Genomic DNA, 18399 nt, shown 5'->3' on the forward strand with positions numbered 1-18399 from the left:
CTCAGTTGGTTCGGAGGCAGCTCCTTGCAGAGCGCTGGCCGTGCCGCACGCCCTGCGCTCCTGCTCCTCTGTCCCGGAGGTGCGGGCTGCGGCAGGTGGTGGCGTCACTGCTGTCTGTCTTCCTTCATGGGATAGGGCTTTGGGAAACCCCCAAAGCCACTGTTTGGGGTCCTGACACGTCCTCCATGAGACTCTGCAGGTTTGCGCCTAATTTGGCTGGTTGCAGGGTTTTCCGTGGTGGGGGAGTCCCCATTTGCAGGGCTGACTGAGGCGAGCTCACTCTGGTTCCAGCTGCCCGAGCGGCCTGCAGCACCGCTGCCACCGGCATGCCACGGGGTGAGGCTCGCTGCCCACGAGGGCCTCCGCCTGGGGCAGGAGCTGCAGGCCTGCACCCCGCCCTCCCTGGGGGTCTGTGCCCCTTGCGCCTGCACCCGGATGCCCTCTGTTCCCTGCTGACTCCCTCCAGTAGCACCACGACTCACGGAAAGCGCTCTGTCAGCATAGATGGCGCTGTGGTCACGGCTCCCGGAAGCCGCTCGGCGCCCACAGACACGGGGCCTGCCTTGTGTTCCCGCGGCTCGCCACCCCAGGGTTGCCATGCCTCTTCTCTGGGTCCGCTGCTTTCCTGGAACCCTCGTGCATCACTGCCATTGGACTGGGTGTGTGGGTCCTTAGCGGGCTATCCCACCGCATGAGGGGGCCCCTCCTGTCCTACAGAGCTCTGGGGTACTTGGTGGCCTAACGTGGAGTGTCTGCCACCTCTAAACAAACTCCTCATCTCGGGCAGCTCGGTGGTGGTGCCGCTTATGGCTGCTGGGGACCTTTGCGGGCCGCCGGCTGTGAGTCACAGGGTTCCTGCTGCTGGGGCCCCAGCGTTCTCTTCTCGGCTGCTTTCTTTGAAAATCTCCTGGGGAATTCCCTGGTGGTTCCATGGTTAGGACTGAGTGCTCACTGCTGGGGTTGTGGGTTTGATCCCTGATCAAGGAATTAATATCCCACAAGCCTGTGCCATGTGCCAAGAAAATGCCTCTTTGGTGGCAGTGCCCTTGCTGCCTCTCCTCCTCCTTGCCTTCTGAGAAGTACTCTCCTGGAGCCCCGGGCGCTTCCCAGGGACAGAGTGCGTGAGAGGGCCTCTGCCACGAGCCTGTGAATTTGATTGGGTCTTCCCTTCCCGAATCAGCGGTTCCCACCTTTGTTTGCTCTTACACGGCGCAGCCAGCTCTTCGACATCAGCCTAGTGTGTCAGACAGACCAGTGGGAAGTGCCTCACTCCCCAAGAGCACATCCTGCTGAGTGCCAAGGCCCCTTGGGTCCCACCCCAGGACTCCAGCTGAGCAGCTGGCGTGTGCCCAAGACGTTTGGCCAGCCTGACCACAGACTCGAGGGAGGGCCAGGGGCCACTCTGCCAGCCAGTGGGTTGTACCTTGCTCCCCACCACCCCTGCCCTCCCCCAACAACAGCTGACTTGCCTTAAAAATATTTTTTATTAATTTTTTAAATATTAATTATTTACTTTTGGCTGTGCCTGGTCTTCGTTGCTGTGCGTGGGATGTTTCTGGTTGGGGCGAGTAGGAGCTGCTCTTGCTTGAGGGCACTGGCTTCAGCGGTTGCACCGCGCGGGTGCAGTAGTTGTGGCTTGCCAGCTTTAGAACTCGGGCTCAGAAGTTGTGGTGCCTGGGCTTAGTTGCTCCAAGGCATGTGGAATCTTCCTGGACCAGGGATCGAACCCGTCCCCTGCATTGGCAGGCAGCTTCTTGTCACTGCGTCACCAAGGAAGTCCAGCAACAACTGACTTTTCCTGCCGCCTCTGTGCGTGCGTCCCAGGACATTTCCCACGTCCTTTGCACACCAGCTTGTCTTATTCTTCCTGAGTTTATAGCAGTGCTGGGCAAAAAAATCTCTCATTTCTGTTTTCTTGCTGACTTCTGTGTTTTAGCCACTCGCGCTGTCTTCTCAGTCTGTGCCGTATTCGTCACCTTTTCCTGTTGGGGTGTGTCTGTCTCTTACTGGGGCTCGCTCCAGTGCAGGTTGGCCTCGGCAGCTCTCTCACAGGATGATGTGCTGTCTGCTCACCAGGATGGCGTTGTGGCCTGGGCATTCCTTCTCCCAGGAGTGACCCGTCCCATTCTTGACAGAACGAGATCACCTCACCTGCTGTGAGTTTTGGCCTGGCTGTCCCTGTGAGCAGTGCTTACTCATAGGTTCTTCTCTGGCGAGTCAGATGTGTGAAGTTGGAAACCAGCAGGCCGTTTGTCAGTTTCTTAAGTGTGACCATGGACTCAGCTGGCTGATGACTTTGAAGCCCTTAGGACTGTGTTGTTAGGCTCATTTTCAGGGTCTTGGATTTCCTTGCATTTATCTCCATGACATATTAGTGGGAGAAACATGACTGTGGATTAGAAAATACTACATTCCATATGAATCCCGTTGCTCCCCAGAGTTATTCCATGTATGTAGAGTGTTTGAGCCTGTGCCAACCTGAGGAGCCGGGAGTGGTCAGTTAGGGGCACTGTGCCAGGCCGTGGGAGGTGTGCTGCCTGTCCCGGGGCATGGAGAGGGCTCACCGAGAAGCCTGGGCCCTGGTGCCGGGCCAGCCTTGACTGGGATGAGGATACAGCTTCCATTAGTCCGACACAGCACCGCTTCCCTGAAGGGAGCTGTGATTTCCCCATCATTTGGTCCTGCAAGGGTGGTCCCTGTTCTGCCTTTGTCAGAGCTGATTCCTTGAGGAGGACTCTGCTGACAGGTCTTGCTTGGAGAGCGCTGGATTTGGCCTGCAGAAGTTCAAGTGTCATGACCAGAGGGTTGCTGAGGGGGCTGTTAAAGGAGTCCATGGCGGATGCCTGCGTGCTGAGTGCTTGGTGAGCACCTTCCAGGGGACGCAGTCAGATGCCGAGCATGCACTGGGGTCCTTGCAGAAAGTTACCCGCCACACGCACGATAGGTGTGGAGGCAGGAAACATGGGTGTGGCCAGAGCTCATGTTTTACTTAAATGAGCACTTTTTCTTTCTTTCTTTTTTTCTTGCTTTAAGTTTTTTGGCCATACCACGTGACATGTGGGATCTCAGTTCCCTGACTAGGGATTGAACTTCTGCCGGGCACACCCTCCCCCCCCCCCACCCCCCCCACTCCACCTGCATGCATTGGGATTCTTAATCACTGGACCAGCAAGAGAGAGAGAGTGAGAGGGAAGTCACTCTCTGCGTGTCCGACTCTGCAGTCACATGGACAGAAGCCTACCGAGCTTCTCAATCCATGGGATTTTCCAGGCAAGTGTACTGGAGTGGGTTGCCATTTTCTTCTCCGGGGGATCTTCCTGACCCAGGGATCGAACCTGGGTCTCCAGCATAGCAGGCAAATGCTTTACCCTCTGAGCCACCAGGGAAGCCCCTGGACCACCAAGGAAGTCCCTAAGTGAGCACTTATTATTGACTCGTCATCACTTTGTTGAGTATTATTTGAGGTCATGAATACAGTTTTGGGAAAGGTTCTGTGGCTCTGATGCTTCTCTTGGTTTGGGGGCGGGGTGCTCCCTTTGTCCGAGTCTGTCTTGTCAGCTGTCCCTGGTGGGGCCTCCCAGTGTGCCTAGGGCCTGTAAGTGCCCTTTCTCCCAGCCCTCTTCTCCTGCGGCTAGTCGTTTCCCTGATGGGAGAGCAGACTCAGTGAGATCATATGACCCAGGCTACCCCTGCAGTGCCCTTGCTGCCTTGAAAGGCATGAACAAGGTCATTCCCATTTCGCAGATGAGAAAACTGACTAGCTCAGGCATGAAGTCTGTCTCCCAAGGCCACACGGCTGGTTAGAGTATGGTCTGCCTCACTCTGAAGGTTCTTGGAGGCCTCTTCTTGCCTTCTTCCTGGTGTCCGGGTTGTTGTTGTTTTAAAGAGTGTTGCAGTGGTTTATTTAACAGCATGCAAAAACTGAGATAGGAGCTGGGGCTCACGTGTGGCAGAGCCGGTTTGTGCTGTTCCGTACGCAGTTTCAAGCAGCTGCTGAGTTATTGCCAGCCCCGTGTGACCAAGTCAGAGGGGTTAAGGGTCTTACTTAGGTCACACAGCTTCCAGATGGCAGATCCTGAAGTGGAAGCGAGTTTTCTGATCTTAGTTCTGGGCCCCGAGACCGAAGTTTTGTGTTTGAGTCACAGCAGCTGTTGAGAGCCCCAGTGTGTCATTCTTGTTCTGAAGCCTCTGGTTCCAGCTTCGGTGTGGGGGCGGGGCCCGTGCACTGCTCTGATCTCTTATTAGGACAGGACCCCTCCTGGTGCTGCCTCAGCTTCCAGGCAGCACCCAGCCCCTCCCTGCACCGCAGCTCTGGCCTGGGCTTGAACTGCTTGGAGTGGTGTGGAGGAGGGGACCCTGGGCCTCGGGTGGGGGTGGGGGTTAGCACCTTTTGCCTTGTCCTTCCTGCCATCAGGCGGTGAGTTCCGTGTTCTCCTTAGCCTGGTCCCCGGGGCAGCGTGTTGGCGATGTGAGGCTGGACCAGCCAAGGGCCCCCAAGTCCACCTGACTCCTTGCCCTGCTCGCTTCTGGGTTCCTAGCCTGGACGCTCAGAAAGGGTTGGCTTGTGCCGTGCACTCCCTGCTGCCACACACAGCTCTCAGCTCCAGCAGGCCCGTCCGTCTTCCTTTCCTGAATAGACCTCTGGTCCTCCTTCCGCCGAGGCAGCTGGCCTGGGAGTCCCGCCAGGTTCTACTTCTGTGCTGGAGCAGATGGTAAGCTGCGCCCGAATCTAGTTTCAGGCCTGAGATAAAATGGTTTTTGTCGACCTGGGCTTGAGGAGTAGGACGGCGGGTGGCTTGAGCTCTCCTTCAAGGTGTGTCGTGGTGTCTGCTCTCTGAGAAGGCTCGGTGACCGAGGCTGGCCTCACGGTCAGCCTTCTAGTAACTTGAAAAAAGTTATTTCTCACACCTGACCCGGTTTTATTTATGTTCAAGCCCGGGAAGGTGGGCTCTGTCAGCCACAAGTGTGGCGTGGGGCTGGGTCTCTCAGGTCTGGCCCGGCGAGCAGCCGAGCAAGGCGTGGAGGGTCACTCCTTGCCTGGGTCACCCCTCTGGAGGCCCTGCTGCTTCCCGAGTCTGGCAGTGGCTCTGGCTCCAGGGTCTCCAAGATCACAGAAGGCAGCGGGAATCTCCCGCTTCATTTGGAATCTCAGCCAGTGCCCGCGCTCGAGGGCCTCCTGTGGGCAGCGGAGGCGTCTGGGGGAGGTGAGTTCTCTCCCACTCCAGCCTGGTGGGTTCTGTCTACCCCAGCCTGGCTTGGTGGGACCCCCTTCTCATCACCGTGGCCTCTGAGCTGCCCATTTCAGCCTCCTCTTTAATTCCTCGCACGAATCTCTGGGCTGACAGAAATGGTTTGTCTTTGGTACGTGCCCCCCAGCCCCTCTGCAGTTAGCCTCCTGGTCTGTTCTTGGTGCTGAAGGAGAAGGCAGCCTGCACTCACCTCTGTCCACGTTGCCTTTAGTCCACCCTGTGGACTTCCTGGGTGGTCCCCGTGGTTAAGAGTCTGCCTGCCAGCGCAGGGGACGTGGGATTGATCCTTGATCGGGGAACTAAGATCCCACATGCCGTGTGACAGTGAGCCAGAGAGCCACAGCTGAGGCCTGACACAGCCAAGGACACGACAGTCAGGGGAGGAAGAGCAGGGAAACGCTGCCAGACCAGGAGCAGCAGCGTGGCCCAGCACACCCTGTGAGGCGCTCAGGCCCTGCTCTGCGTTTGGAGGATGGAGGGGGCTCAGGAACCGCTGGGTGTGGGGGGAGCATGGACTCTCCTGGCCTTTCCTGGCATCACCTCAGCCCGGCTGATGGAGGCCAGCACACGGGCTCTTCCTGCCTGGATGTCTGGGGAGATGGGGCAGGAGGGACAGCCGCTCCTTGAGCAAAGTATACAGGGTGGGGAGAGGCAGCCTGACCCTGCAGAAGAGCACCCTGAGTGAGGGTTTAGAGAGGGGCCTGGTCAGTGGGCGTGCTCCAGACAGGCCCTTGGGGTGGGGCGGGGGTGGGGTGGGGCGTTCATTTCCAAATGTCCTCTCTGTTGTGTGACCTCTTGGGGCACCTTCACGCGCACCTGTGTTCATGAAGTACTAGTGAGATTTTAAATGACTGGAACCTGATGCCCCAGAACTCAGCCGCGTGTTCCCTGCTGCATGGAGACACCTCTGCCTCACCCCCATGGGCATCGGGAAGCACTGGGGAAGCCGGTCCCCCAGCAGCGCTGGTGTGGGTGGGCTGCTGACAGTCCACGCCCGAGTTAGCACTTGGCGTGCCTTGTCTGATAGGCCCTCACCCCCTCCCCAGCTTTCTGAGGCCAGGAGTAAATAGTATTTTAGAAAGGCAGAGGAGCCTCCCTAGTGGTCCAGTAGCTAAGATTCTGTGCTCCCAATGCAGGGGGCCTGAGTTTGATCCCTAGTCACAGAGAGATTCCACTTGGCGAAACTAAGACCTAGCACAGCCAAATAAAGAAATTAGTTGAATTTTAGAAAAACTAAAAAAAAAAAGTAATAGGGGCTTCCCTAGTAGTCCGGTGACTAGGAATCCGCCTGCCAGTGCAGGGGACACACGTTTGACCCCTGATCCAGGAAGATTCCACACCACAGCAGCTCAGCCCGAGTGCCACAGCTACAGAGTCTGCGTGCGCCAGAGCCGTTCCCTGCAACAAGAGAAGCCATCACAGTGAGAAGCCTGTGTGTAGCAAGGAAGGCTCAGTGCAGCCAAAAATAAGAATTTAAAAAACTTTAAAAACAAGGAATTATGACCAGGTACAAGTTCATTATGTCATCATGTTAAGTAATGAGATGAAGCAGAGGATTTCATTGCTATAATTTTGAAATGGTGGTGAGCAAAAGTGGCATTGGAAAACAGCGACATACTATCTATCACTTGATAAAGCATATCAGAGTCGATACTGTTCGTAACTGCTGAAGGAAATGCTAAGAAAAGAGATGTTTTTGCTTCCCACCCAAATTCAAGGACAGCCCAGATGGGAGCCCTGTTCTGTCCGTGTCCTCCGGTGCAGGGCCCTCAGCGGCTGTTCCCAAAGTGGACTTTTGTAACCTGCTCTGATGAATGAGGAAGCTTCCCAGCTTCAGTCTCGGAAGCGGGGCTCTTGTGAGAGGTGGTTGACCCCACGGCTCTGGTCAGATCCCTCGTGGTCCTCAGATGTTAGAGAGGGTGCAGAGGAGGGCGGGGATGAGTCGGCAGCCAGCACCAGAGGTCCAGGACCAGCCCAAGACAATCTGAGCGTCAGGATGTGTGCTTAGTTGCTCAGCTGTGTCTGACTCTCTGTGACCTCGTGGACTGTAGCCCGCCAGGCTCCTCTGTCCATGGGGTTCTCCAGGCAAGAATACTGGAGTGGGTTGCGATTCCCTTCTCCGTGAATTTTCCTCATCCAGGGATTGAGCCGGCATCTACTGCATTGCAGGCAGATTCTTTATTGTCTGAGGCACCTGGGAAGCCCCGAGTATCAGGATGACTAAGGACTACAGTGCATTTGAGACCATTGCAAAAGGCGGTCCATGAGTCTGTCAAGGTTCTCCAGAGAAGCAGAAACCGCTGAGACTGAAAGAGTGAGAAGAGACGCGCGTGCGCGTGTGCGTGCGCGTGCGCGTGCGCGTGCGCGTGCGCGTGCGCGTGCTTTTTGGCCATGCTGCATGGCTTGTGAGATCTTCCTTCCCCCACAGGGGTTTAGTCTGTGTGGGCTGCCGTCTCTGGGGTCGCACAGAGTCGGACACGACTGAAGCGACTTAGCAGCAGCAGCAGTGCAAGCGCTGGGCCTCCGGGAAGCTCCGTTGTATGTGCGTGTGTGTGTGTTAAGTAAGTTTATCTGTTTAGTTCCGTGCGTGCTCTTTGGGGTTGCATGGACTTTTTCTCTAGGTGTGGTGTGCAGGCGTCTTACTGCAGCGGCTTCTCTTGTTGCGGAGCGTGGGCTCCAGCACGCGTGGGCTGCAGCAGGTGGGCTCGGTAGTTGCACTTCCCAGGCTCGAGAGCACAGTCGCAGTGGTTGTGGTGCCCGAGCTGAAGTTGCTCCAAGGCGTGTGGGATCTTCCCGGATCTCCTGCATGGGCGGGCAGGTTCTTTATAACTGAACCGCCAGGGAGGGAAGCCCCCCGTGTGTGTGTGTGTGTGTGTGTGTGTGTGTGTGTGTGTGTGATTTCTACAGGGTGAAGTAGCATTGGCTCGCAGTGCTGTGCTAGTTTCTGCTGTACAGCAAAGTGGTTCTGGGGTGTGTGTGTGCACATTCTTTTTTCAGTTGATTTGGCTGCCTTGGGTCTTAGCTGCAGCCCACGGGCTCTCTGGTTGTGGTGGGGGGCTCCAGAGTTCAAGGGCTTGGAGTGCGGCATGGGATCTTAGCTGCCCCGTGGCAGGTGGGATTCTTTTTCCCCCACCAGGGGTCGAACCCACCCTTGCGTTGCACAGCAGATTCTTAACCACTGGGCCACCAGAGAAGTCCCTATATGCCTTGCTTTTAAAGTGCGTTTTCCGCTGTGGCTTAGCGTAGGATATTGAATGCAGTCCTCTGCGCTGCAGAGTGGGACCTTGATGCCATCTGTTCTGTCCGCGGTGGTTCACGTCTGTAAGCCCAGCCTCCCGGCCACCCCTGCCCCACCCCTTCCCCTCGGCAGCCGCAGGTCCTTCTCTGTCCGGGAGTCTGTTCTGTCTGCAGGTTCATCTGTGTCGTAGCTTAGGTTCCACGTATAAGTGATTCCATGCGGTTTCTCTTTCTCGTCCTGATTCGCGTAGTACGGGCATCTCTGCCTGCATCCATGTTGCTGTAAACGGCATCAATTCAGTTTTGATGGCCGAGTAGTAGTCCACTGTGTACACGCACCGTGTCTCCTTTGTCCAGTCATCTGTCGGCGAGCGTTAGGGCTGTCTCCGTGTCTTGGCTGCTGTGAATAGTGCTGCTGTGAACATGGGGGTGCGTGTGTCTTTCTGAGTTCCGGTTTTGCCTGGTTATGCCCAGGAGTGGGATCACTGCATCGTAGGTGGTTCTGTTTTTAGTTTTCTGAGGAACCTCCATACTCTTTTCCATAGTGGTTACACCAGCTTGCATTAGCACCAACAGTGTAGGAAGGTTCCCTTTTCTCCACCCTCTCCAGCATTTGTTTTTGGTAGAGCTTCTGCCGATGGCCATACTCACCGGTGTGAGGTGGTGTGCCCCAGTGTGGTTCTGATTTGCATTTCTCTAATAGTTAACTCTAAGAGTTAACCCATCTTTTCATGGGTCTGTTGGCCATTTGTGTTTGAGAAAAGACTTATTAAAGAATCGGCTCACGCATCTCTGGAGGCTGTCAAGTTCAAAATCTGTAGGGCAGGTTGACAGGCTGGAGACCCAGGGAAGAGCTGAAGTTGTATCTTGAGATACTGATTGGGAGACTTGTGGAAGCTTTACTCAGAATCTTACTTTTAAACGTTAATCTCGTCTAAAAAATGCTTTCAGTGCAACTGGTATTTGACCAAACAGCTCAGCTCTGTGACCTAGCCAAGCTGACACATAAATTCACCACCACACTGCGGATGACAGCATGTAAATAAATTAGTGGGGACACGGGAGGGCTACTGCTTCTGGTGGCATGCCGCAGCTGGCAGGGATAGGAGCTGTGTTTGACAGCCGCTGCCGTAAACCTGTGGATGGTGGGGTTGGCTGAACCTGGGCTGTGGGTGGGGGGCAGGCATCTGTTGTGAGCTGCATGGGCAGAAGGCAGGCCAGACAGGACTGGGTGGTCAGAATTCACGGTCCTGCAAGGGCAGGCAGACCCCTCTGGGAGGACCTCTGGGTGGGGTGCCACTGAGAAGGACGGTCCCCTCCGGGCGCGTGCCTGGAGCACAGCACAGTTCATCACACTCACACTAGGCGGACCCGCAATGCTGGGTAGCACGTTCTAGTAAAGGGGGGTGGGCAGACTCCTCCAAAAATGTCCATGTCTTAAGCGTCAAAGAACAGCCAAGAAGCCTCCAGGAGAAAGGTGGCTGGTGAGATGCGGCAGGTCCGTACCGTGTGTGGCTCTCTCCGCTGGAGGGAGGGCAGTGGGGGGACACCACCGAGCCAGGTGGCGACACGGAAGGGAGGCAGTGGTGCAGAGTGGCCTGTCGATAATGGACGCGGTGCAGCCGGCGGCTGGCGTGTGGCTTACTCCTCAGAAACGCACCGCGTGTTTAGGGTGAAGCGTAGTGGTACGCGCAGCTCACTCTTGACTGGTTTGAGGAAGCAAATAGATGCACCCAGATCTCTGTGCTACGGGGTGCGTGCGTGCGGCAGAGAGCTTGTGGGTTTAAAGGTACTTGGATATTCTTCGTGCTGTGGCAGCTTTCCTGCGAGTTTGGGATTATTTCCACATCACATCTAGGAGAGCGAGCCAGGCAGGGGCGTTTATTCCCTGCTCCTGGAAGCAGCACCTCGCCTGCCACGCCGTGTGGTCAGAGCCAGCTCCTGTCTCTGCTCTGCAGGTGGCTGAGCCCCAAATCAGGTGACCTGTTGCACACCCTGGAGGCCAGCAGTGGTGGGACATCCTCCCCCTCCCGGGACTCAGCTTCCCGTGGGAGAGACCAGCCCAGCATGTCGGTTAAGTCCTCCCCTGGTGGCAGGGGTCCGAGTGAGCATGCCCCCGGAGCCTTTCTGAGGAAGCCTCAGCGGAGGAGGCAGCTGGCTGGGTCCAGGGAGGGATGCCCTGGACAGTGGCTTGGTGCGGGGGGAGTGGCCGCATAGCGCTGGTTTGAGTGTTGTAAAGGGGATCACCATGGGCCCCCGGGCTGTGGGGTGTGATCCAACGGATGCTTGTGAGCGTCCGGGAAGGACCCCTGGTTTCTGTCTGCTCTCTGTTCCTGTGGGGTCCGTGGTTCTCTCCGCAGCACTCTAGCTCCCTCCCGGTTTCTGGGGTGCCTCAGCTCTAGGCAGATGCGCAGTGCTTGGTCTTGTCACTCTGAGCCAAGATTAGTCACTTGTTTTGCGGCAGGTGACAAGACGTCCTGTAAAACGGTGGCTGACGGTTTCAGACTTCCGGCTCGTTTGTGCTTTGGGGGGCAGAGCAGGCTGGAGAGTGGAAGCAGCCTGCAGGAGCAGCAGTGAGTGCCCAGCCCTGGTGAGGACTCTGGTCAGCCAGCTGAGGAGGGGCAGGAGTGTCCATGGCGGCGTGACCCCCTGTTAATGCTGGGGGAGAAGCAGACTGGGGGAGAGATTCTGTCCTAAAGTGGTAGGGGGCCTGCCGCCTCCTGATTTGGGGGGGCAGTCCTGGGTTCGAGTGCGGGCTCTGCCGCTTCCTGAGCTGGTGACCTTGAGCAGAGCTGCTGGCTTCCCTGAGCCCCAGTTTCCTCATCACTCCGAGCCGGTCAGGGAAACATGTGACCTTGTCCACGGGAGGTCCCCAGAGTCAGGCTCCTGAGGGCCACTGGGACACCAAGGCCCTGGCAGAGCATGCACTGCTCCCGCCCCAGAGGAGACCAGCGTTGCTGCCCGGCCAGCTCTGCAGGACGGGCTGTTTGGTGACATTTCTCATCGTGCGGTTCCCTCTGAGGACCAGTCATGTTTCCGGGGAGCAGTCAGTTGGCAGACCTGGGTGGACACCAAGGTACAACTCAACCCAAGAACGGGCTGATCCTTGCCTGATGAGAGCCAGGGGGCAGCTGATGTGCATGGAGCGGCAGCCCGCCAGGTGAGCAGGGGCCCGCAGGCGTGCTTCTCAGAACCCCAGGGCAGGGGGAGGGCGGTCAGAGCCCACCTGGCCACCTCTTTCCAGTCGGCCCACACGTGCCCGAGAATGCCGTCCTTACACCTGCTGGGGGCAGCAGAGAGCCCCTTGAGGGCTGGGTCTGAGCCAGTGGCTGGGATGACAGCTGGGTGGGCAGCCGGGCCCCCACCCTCCTTGGGCTCCAGCAACTCCTGAGTGTCCAGAGTTGTTCCAGGAAGGTCCGTTCTGTTTGCTGGCTGATAGAGGACCCTGTTGTTCTGAGACTGACACCTGGGTCTGTTGGAGTCCAAGCAAGGATTGGAAGGAAACAGTTCATTCTTGGCCCTGGTAGGGATGAAGCCTGAGCCTCTGACAGCCGCTCAGTTCCTCACCGTGGAGACCCTCTGCGGGTGCAGGGCTCCGGGCCGTGTTTGGCTCCTGGGCCTCCCTATGGATCCGGCACAGCCAGCCTCAACCAGCTCAGGAGCTGTTCCTCAAAGCAATTTCCGGTAGCCTCCTCTGGGTCAGACCCTGTGAGGGTGAGGACTTTGTTGGGACAGGCAGCTGATAACTGGGGACCCATGTCTGAGTCTGCCACCTGGATGCTCCAAGCACTGTCCCGAGCTGGAGGGCGCTCCCCAGCCCGGCTCTGCGCCCAGCCCCCCCGTGCTCCGCTGGGAGAAGAAAGAGCGCGGACTGAGCTCAGCCGGCCAGCTTCCTGAGACACGGCTGCCTTCCACGTGATCGTCCCCCTGCCCCACGCATTTGAGGACTGGCCAGACTGGGCCCTGCGCCCAGTCCGTGCCTGCTCTCCACGCCACGGAAGCGCACCGGTGGCCGAGGGACCTGTGGGAGGGTCCTGAGCCCCGGACCGTCTTTTCTCCCGCATTAAGTGTGTGTGTGTGTGTGCCTGGGTGTGCTGGGTCTTAGTTGCAACAGGCGAACTCTTGGTGGTCACACGTGGGATCTAGTTCCCTGACCAGGGACCGAACCTGGGGCTCCCCTGCATTGGGAGCTCAGAGTGTTAGCCACTGGACCACCAGGGAAGTTCCTTCTCCCAGATTTTATGGCTCTTTGAAACTTTTGGAGTCTTCTGGCTCAAAATATCAGAACTACTTGAAAGAGAAAGGTTACCAGCTCTCTGAGGAGGCTGATTTGTTCAGCCATTTCTCCATGCCTCTGGGATGTCTCTGGACCCCCCAGGAGGGGTGTCTCAGGCTGTGGTCCAAGGCCACGTCTTTGACCTGACCTTGTGGGGAGGCAGCCTTCACAGCCCAGCTGGTCCAGAGCTGGCTCTGCTCGGAGGCAGTCCCCTTTCCTGGGGTCCCCAACTGGTGAGTGGTGGGGTGTTCAAGGCAGGGTCTGCATGGTAGGGCCTTCTCTGTTCCTGAGCAGTTAGGATTTATTCCAGCGACGTGGTGGCTTCCCAGGGAGCGCAGTGGAAGAACCCGCCTGCCAGCTCAGGAGATGAAAGAGACGCGGGTTCAAACCCTGAGTCTGAAAGATCTCCTGGAGAAGGAAATGGCAAGGCACTCCAGTATTCTTGCCTGGAAAATTCCATGAATGTGAACAGAGGAGCCTGGCCGGCTCTAGCCATGGGGCCGCAAAGGGACACGGCCAAGCACAGTGCAGCGCTACAGCGGCGGCGGCGGGGCGTGTGGACAGGGCGGAGCCGGTGCCCGCGGCCGCTCAGAGGCTGCTGGGGCGCAGAGGTGCGGGGGCTTGGAGCGTGTCCAAGGCAACCTCGTGGGACTGATGCCGAGTGAGCTCCTAGGCTGGGCATGCGGGTCCCTGACCCGGCAGCTCCTGGCGTGCTTTGTGTGTGTGGGCATTAACAGTGGATGTGATGTATACTGTCATGAAAGAAACGAATCTCCAGTTTATGTTTGATGCAGGATACAGGATGCTTGGGGCTGGTGCACGGGGATGATCCAGAGAGATGATATGGGGTGGGAGGTGGGAGGAGGGGTTCATGTTTGGGAACTCATATACACCCGTGGTGGATTCATGTCAACGTATGGCAAAACCAATACAGTATTGTAAAGTAAAATAAAGTAAAAATAAAAATTAAAAACAATAAAAAATAAAAGACTTTGAAAAGAAATTTAACTCAGAGAATAAAGACACACACATATAAAACAAACAAACAAACAAACAAACAAAAGTGGATGCGAGCCAGTGACCCTGCTTAGGCACCAGCTGGAGGCTGTAGGGTTGGGGGCGCCGGGTCTCATCCTACAGGGAAGAGAAGGCTGAGTTCTCAGCCACGGCTTTTATTTTTCTACGACTTGTGCCTGCATCTCCTGGGACGGATCTGGGGCGCTTTGTAGAAGATGAGAAGGGAGAAACTTGAGCTGAGCACTGTGCTGAGATGCAGAGCATCCGGGCAGCCCACATCCTGGGCTGCGCCCCCAGAGGGCCTGGGCCATCTAGGTCAGGCCCTCAGCTTCCTCTGCTGGAAGATTCCATCCCAGTCACTGCTGTCTGGGCGGGGGGCGGGGGGTGTGTGTGTGTGTGTCTTTTGTCATGGTGCCCCCAGCCAGTGGGCGAAAGACAGGCTTGGGCAGAGTGAAGTTTGGTATCAAGCTCAGGGCCTGTTGATAAGTTTTAGTGAGCAATTAAAAAGGAAAAGTAGGACTTCCCTGGTGGTCTGGTGGTTGAGAATCCTCCTGCCAATGCAGGGGACACGGGTTTGATCCCTGGTGCGGAAGATTCCGCAGACCGAGGGGCGCTAAGCCCATGCACCACAACTGTTGCAGCCCACCCACCTAGAGCCCTTGCTCCACACCGAGAGAAGCCACCTCAGTGAGACGGCCACACGCGGCAACTAGGGAGGAGCCCCCACTCACTGCAGCTAGAGAAAGCCCGCTCACGGCAAGGAAGACCCAGCATAGCCCAAAGTTAAGAAAGCAAGTACGGTTTTAAAGAAGAGGAGAAACAAGCCCACTCAGCACATAGGCTCCTGGCGAGGTGCATTGCATCAGGAGCACGTCGGTGCAGAGCGCCCTGTGCACTTTCCCGCCCACTTGTCCGTTTCCCCAGGGCTCCCATTAGCCTCATCGGGGCTCCCAGGGAGAGAGTGGGATGAGGCCAGGGACGCACTCTGGGCTGGGCCTCTGCTGGGAGTAGGGGCTCAGGTCCCCGGGGTGGAACCAGGGCGCGGGCTGCAAGCCCCAACACTTGGTGCTGTTCGTGCACAGCTCGCTCCATGCGCACAGGGCCTGGGTGGCAGAGGAGACGAGACCCACTTGGCTGCCTACACTGCCGTGGGGACCAGGGACCAAGCCCAGCGTGTGGACCTCACCCTCCACAGCCCAGGCCCAGTGCTGCAGGCTGCGTGTGCTGGGGGCGTGCAGCAGGTACTGACGTGGGGCTTAATTTTTCTATTTGAGGAAAGGCAGATGGGAAAGATGAGATAGTAATGAGGCAGAGGTGTTGAAAAGAGGGCCTGGCGCAGGCGTGGGCTGCAGAGCTCGGCGTGGTGCCAGGGGTTGGTGGCTCACGACAGCCACACTTCCCTGGGGCCAGGTCTGGGATGTGCTGCCAGCAGCCGTGGATGGAACAGGGCTCGGTGCAATAGAGCCACTTAGAAATGCGTGTTTATTTTTACTTATTTGTTACTGGCTGCGCTAGGTCTTCATTGCTACCTGTGGGCTCTTCTCCAGGTGCAGCAAATGGGGGCTACTCTCTGGTTATGCCACTTTATCGGAGTCTATAGTTGCTCTTTGAAGGACATTGTTAAGAGAACGAAAGGACAAGCCACAGACTGGGAGGAAAGTCTTTGTAAAAGTCATCTGCTAAAGCTCGAGGATCTAGGACATATGAGGAACTCTCAAAATGCAGTAGTGAAAAGTTGACCCTGGTTTTTAAAAATGCGTTGGAGATTTGTATAGCTTCTCTATAAAGATGCCGGATGGCAGATTTGTCCATGAGAACCTGCTTCACGACAGTAGGCTTTAGGGAAATGCAAGTTGAAGCCGTGGATACCACTTCACAGCTAGGAGCATGGCTCAGATAGAAAACCTGAGAACATGAAGTCCTGACGTGGATGGGGGCTGGTCTCATGGAGTTAAACATGCACTTGCCACTGAGATCCAGCCTGTGCTTCTGGCTGTTCGTCAGGCGAGATGAAAACGCACGTCTGCACAGAAGGCTGCGTGTGAATGTTTCTGGCAGTAGATTCACTAGTCCCCCAAGGTGGAAATGACCCCAGTGTCCTTCGGTCTACAAACGGATGAACAGACTGTAGTATAATACGGTGGGTTAATACTAAGCAGTAAAAAGACGCTCCAGTGACGGCAGCACGGGCAGGTCTCCTGCTGCTCACGCTGAGTGTTCCGTGGTCAGCTGCGTCTGTCGTGCTCAGGCTCTCAGTCGTGCCCAGCTGTGTGCCACTCCCTGGGCTGCGGCACGCCAGACTTCCCTGTCCTTTCCATCTCCCAGAGTTTGCTCAGACTCGTGCCCATTGTGTCAGTGATGCCATCAAGTCATCTCATGCTTTGTCGTCCCCTTCCGTTCCTGCCTTTACTCTTCCCCAGCATCAGGGTCTTTGCAGGGAGTCAGTTCTTCGCATCAGGTGGCCAAAGTATTGGAGCTTCAGCGTCAGTCCTTCCAGTGAATATTCAGGGCTGATCTCCTTCAGAATGGACTGGTTGGATCTCCTTGCAGTCCAAGGGACTCTCAAGAGTCTTCTCCAACACCACAGTTCAGAAGCATCAATTCTTTGGCGCTCAGCCTTCTTCATAGTCCAGCTCTCACATCCATATCTGACCACTGGAAAAGCCACAGCCTTGGCTAGACGGACCTTTGTTGGCAAAGTAACATCTCTGCTTTTTAAAACACCATCTAGGTTGGTCATAGCTTTTCTTCCAAGGAGCAAGTGTCTTTTAATTTCATGGCTACAGTCACCATCTGCAGTGATTTTGGAGCCCAAGGAAATAAAGTCTGTCACTGTTTCCATTGTTTCCCCATCTGTTTGCCGTGAAGTGAGGGACCGGATGCCATGATCTTCGTTTTTTGAATATTGAGTTTTAAGCCAGCTTTTCCGTTCTCTTTTTGCATCTTTATGAAGAGGCTCTTTAGTTCCTCTTCCCTTCTCTGACAGAAGGGTGGTGTCATTTGCATATCTGAGGTTACTGATAATTTCTCCTGGCAATCTTGATTCCAGCTTGTGCTTCATCCAGCATGATGTATTCTGCATTTAAGTTAAATAACCAGGGTGACAATGATACAGCCTTGATGTACTTCTTTCCCAGTTTGGAACCAGTCTATTGTTCCATGTCCGTTCCTCACCGTTGCTTCTTGACCTGCATACAGGTTTCTGAGGAGGCAGGTAAGGTGGTCTGGTATTCCCATCTCTTGAAGAATTTTCCACAGTTTGTTGTGATCCGCACAGTCAGAGGCTTTAGCGTAAAGTCAGCTGCATAGGGACCCCCAGTAGATGTCCAAGTCGTAACCCCTGGAACCTGTGAATTTGGTCTTACATGAAAAAAAGTACTTTGCAGATGAGAAAATGTTAAGGATTCTTTAGCTGATTCACCGTTATAGAGAGCACGCTAGTGGTTACCAGTGAGGAGAGGGAATGAGGAGGGGCAGATAGGCATAGGGGATTTTACAAAAAGGGTTGCTATGGGATTACGTGAAATCATGTACATGAAGCCTCTGGAAACCATAAAGCTCTGGTGAGTCTAAAGACTCATTCAGTTCGTTGCGTTGTTCAGCCGTTAAGTCGCGTCTGACTCTTTGTGACCCCACAGACTGCAGCCCACAGGCTCCTCTGTTCTCCACTCTCTCTGAGTTTGCTCAAATTCACTCACTAAAGAGCTTTAAAAAGTTGAAAAAGATATGATACATGTAAATCTATGTTTCAGTTCAGTTCAGTTGCTCAGTCGTGTCCGACTCTTTGCGACCCCATGAATCGCAGCACACCAGGCCTCCCTGTCCATCACCATCTCCCCGGGTTCACTCAGTGGACTCTCGGAGTCCATCGAGTCAGTGATGCCATCCAGCCATCTCATCCTCTGTCGTCCCCTTTTCCTCCTGCCCCCAATCCCTCCCAGCATCAGAGTCTTTTCCAAAGAGTCAACTCTTCACACGAGGCGGCCAAAGTACTGGAGTTTCAGCTTCAGCATCATTCCCTCCAAAGAAATCCCAGGGTTGATCTCCTCTAGAATGGACTGGTTGGATCTCCTTGCAGTCCAAGGGACTCTCAAGAGTCTTCTCCAACACCACAGTTCAAAAGCATCAATTCTTCGGCTCTCAGCCTTCTTCACAGTCCAACTGTCACACCCATACATGACCCCTGGAAAAACCATAGCCTTGACTAGACGGACCTTTGTTGGCAAAGTAATGTCTCTGCTTTTGAATATGCTATCTAGGTTGGTCATAACTTTTCTTCCAAGGAGTAAGCTTAGACGCCAAAAAAAGCCGGGAAAAAAAATTTTTTTTTTAAGTTAAGCGTTCAGAGATGGGATTATCTAGGATTCTTGGGCCCTAAATGTGATCACAAGTGATCTTTTGAGAGCAGAGAGAGATTTGAAGCAGTCAGAAGAAAAGGAGGTGATTGACCCTGGGATTGGAGTGGTGTGTCCAGAAGCCACGGATGCCTGGGGCTGTCAGAGTTGGTCGAGTCAGGGACTACGGTGCCTCCTCTGGAGAGCTCAGAGTGCAGCCCCGCTGACGGCAGCCCCACCTCAGCCTGCAGCACCCAGGGAATAAACGCGCTGCTGTTGGTGTGAA

General features: G+C 55.7%; 1 protein-coding gene across 3 annotated transcripts in view; it reads left to right on the forward strand.

Moving 5' to 3' along the window:
- ELL (elongation factor for RNA polymerase II) overlaps positions 1–18399 on the forward strand; it is a 77301-nt gene that overhangs the window by 19141 nt on the left and 39761 nt on the right. The window lies entirely within an intron of this gene.

Source organism: Ovis aries, chromosome 5, assembly GCF_016772045.2.
Source record: "Ovis aries strain OAR_USU_Benz2616 breed Rambouillet chromosome 5, ARS-UI_Ramb_v3.0, whole genome shotgun sequence".
Lineage (NCBI taxonomy): Eukaryota > Metazoa > Chordata > Mammalia > Artiodactyla > Bovidae > Ovis > Ovis aries.